Source organism: Rhinopithecus bieti, unplaced genomic scaffold, assembly GCF_001698545.2.
Source record: "Rhinopithecus bieti isolate Rb0 unplaced genomic scaffold, ASM169854v2 scaffold_8350, whole genome shotgun sequence".
Classification (NCBI taxonomy): Eukaryota; Metazoa; Chordata; class Mammalia; order Primates; family Cercopithecidae; genus Rhinopithecus; species Rhinopithecus bieti.
Window position 1 is genome coordinate 1,469,008 of NW_016806031.1, and position 2,815 is coordinate 1,471,822.

A 2,815-nucleotide genomic window follows, 5' to 3' on the forward strand; every position below is an offset into this window, starting at 1 on the left:
ACTGTTAGGGAAAATAGCTTAAACATTTTAAATAATGAGCAATATATTTAATTTTAAAATATGAAGAATTAGGCTAAGGTAGTAATTTTTTAGTGAGTTGAAAGGCCAAACTATGAGTTTGGAAGAAACAGCCCTAAAAGGCAAACCACATGGCTTTGGAATAATCACAGGGCAAATGCTTTCTTCTACATAATTCTTCTTTCGTGAATTTTAAAATGCTCAACAAGTGTTAATGAATTATATCTAAGAAGTAGATATTGCTTTAAAATCTAATTTCCAGAGTCCCAAACTAAGGCAAAGACTGAGATTAAATCTCTGCCCAAAGTCTTAAGTGAGCCAGTGGAAGACAGCAGTTTATTCACGAATTGCTGGTTATCTGCTGTTTAACTACTTAACACACCCCGGTGTGATTGGCAATCAGATCCTAATAATGTATGTTTCAAGGAAAGGTCAGTTTCCTTAAGATCCTTAAAGACTTGTCACTTTGAAAAGGGAAACAGAATGTGAAAATGTCATCGGGTCCATCTGGCAGTGTCCTTTGGTGTTTTTCAGAGTGGTCTCACAGTGCTAGTTAACTATGCTGAATGTTTGACACCCAGTCTCTGCAGGAAATTGTGATTTCTATCAGCGAAGAGGCCATTAAATGCTGTCATTTGGCTCTTGCATCCGTCAGGGATCTTATCACCCAAGAAGCATCCAGCAGCAGTTGCTGTCCTTTCCAGCTGGGAGACAGATAACAGAAACTGTCCTGTGTGAGGCACAATAGTCTAACGTGATTAGAAATCAGCCAAACTCTGGCTTCTCCTGAGCTTCACTCCCCCACAGGCTGAATTCTAGCTCTCCTACCAGTCCCACGGCGCTGAATGATGTCATGGGATCTGCAGTTCAGCGAGATGAAAGGGATAAAGCAGAACCCGCTGGCACTAGGAAAAGCTTCCAACACACAGTCCACAACACAGCTTGGGAACCAAAAAAGCTACAGATCCAGCCACTCAGCCCAAGCATGGGAGAATTACCAGCATTGCCTTATTGCAAAAAAGAGGAGGAAAACAACGTGATCCATGTTTAACAAAGACTGTAGACTAGGAGGCGGGAGGGTAACTACCTGCTAAAAGTGAACTTTCTTGATATCCATGCATATATATAAACTCAGCCCTGCCTTTGATGTTCAGCAACTGATCACTGATCAGATTACAGGCATTTCATCTCCCTGCTCGTCTGCCTTTGATCTACATGGTTAATTTTATTCTCCTGGATTTGAAGTTTCGTCTGGGCTTGTGCTGACATACATTTTTGGGAAGGTAGAAGCATTTGGCATAGAAGTGCTGCCAGGAGAAACTAAGTTGTCGAACGGGTAAGTACTGCAAAGAGCTCAGCATGTTGCAGGTACTCTGTTTTAAGTTTTGTTGTAGCTTTCACTGCATTTTTTGCATGTGTTCTGAGAAAAGAATGGTTTTAATTAATTTTTTAGAAAGCATTTATACGACTGACTACTACATGATGCTGACCGTGTGTATCAGAGTAACTATGGAACTTGATGCAAGTTTTAGTAGTTTGTACAAAAGGGTTTGCCGTCTGTCATGCAAATTTTACTTGGAAATGAGTTGTACAAACAGGACAAAACAGAACAGTGCTAACTTTAGCACGCAACCAGTACTTCAGCCCCTGAGATCTGTGAGCTGTAATTGCTCTCAGTATTTACGGGTTACCTTATTTAGTAAACAGTCAGTGCAGCTTTGCTTGTTGAAAATGCTTTCTTTGTTTTCTTATATAAAAGAGTAAAATGTATCTCTGGCAATACTGTTTCTTTAGTTTATTTATTCTCTCACTTCCAAGATGTAAATCTATCAAATATATTTCCTTATGCAGTTTGTACACTCAAGGGAATCACTGAAAAACCATTCAAGTATGATTAAAGCCTTTTATGTGTAAAACTGAAGAATTTAAAGACAGTGAGGATAAAGTTGCACTAAGTTTGGCTAAAAATACTCTAGTGGTTTTCTACAACCTTTGAAAATAGCATAAGCCTTATTTTCAGAAACAATCACAAGGTTAATATTCCTAAATTAACATTTACTTTACATTTATAGTGACAGCTGTTGTAAGTTAAAATTTGCCAACTGTTTATGAAAACTGAGTAATCAACAGTTATTATGTTACATAAAGTATTTCAGTCACATTTTCACTTTAGCTAATGCCCAACATGACAAAACCAAATTATATTGCTGTACTGAGTTTGGAAGTTAACTGTTATTTCTTTGTCAGTTCATGATACACACACACTGGCGCTCACAGGCACACAGAGCAAAATCTTTACAGTGAGATATAAGAACTAAATACAGTGGAAAAGTAACACTGTTACTTTGTACACAATGGTGTTTTTTTTGTGTGTGTGTGTGTGTTTTTTTTTTTTTTTTTTTTTTTTTTTTTTTTTTAATGTTCTAGTCCTAAATTTATCTGGGCAACATATTTAATTATTATCACAAGTCTGTTTGATGCTAGCTGAACCACAAAGAAACCATAAGTGATAAGACTAGTTATCCTTTAGTCTGAAGTTCTGATGAAACAGGAAACGTCTAATGAGTCTCATTTCATATGTAATTAATTTTTCAGAGTCAAGTAATCAAATTACTTTCTACACTTTCCTCTTGATACTAGGAGGGTAATTAGCATTGTTTACTTAATTTTAGAACTTTACTAGTTGTTAAGTGGAGGTTATTTAAAGCCAGGCTAAACTGATAATATTTTTAAAGTGTGTCAGTAATAATTTAATCTTAAAGATTTAACTGTTGTTTTAGTCACACCAGGAGAGGCA

General features: G+C 36.6%; 1 protein-coding gene and 1 long non-coding RNA gene across 3 annotated transcripts in view; one reads left to right on the plus strand and one right to left on the minus strand.

The window, feature by feature from the left end:
* The window catches only part of LOC108531181 (uncharacterized), a 61,453-nt gene that overhangs the window by 51,534 nt on the left and 7,104 nt on the right, over positions 1 to 2,815 (minus strand). The gene's annotated exons all lie outside the window — the stretch shown is intronic.
* The window catches only part of TNFRSF19 (TNF receptor superfamily member 19), a 105,461-nt gene continuing 103,238 nt past the window's right edge, over positions 593 to 2,815 (plus strand). The window contains exon 1 of one of the 2 annotated variants that reach the window (XM_017874492.1): positions 593 to 1,354. The gene's annotated coding sequence lies outside the window, so the exon portion shown is untranslated. The remainder of the gene's footprint in view (positions 1,355 to 2,815) is intronic. The other variant, XM_017874494.1, reaches the window with a different exon arrangement.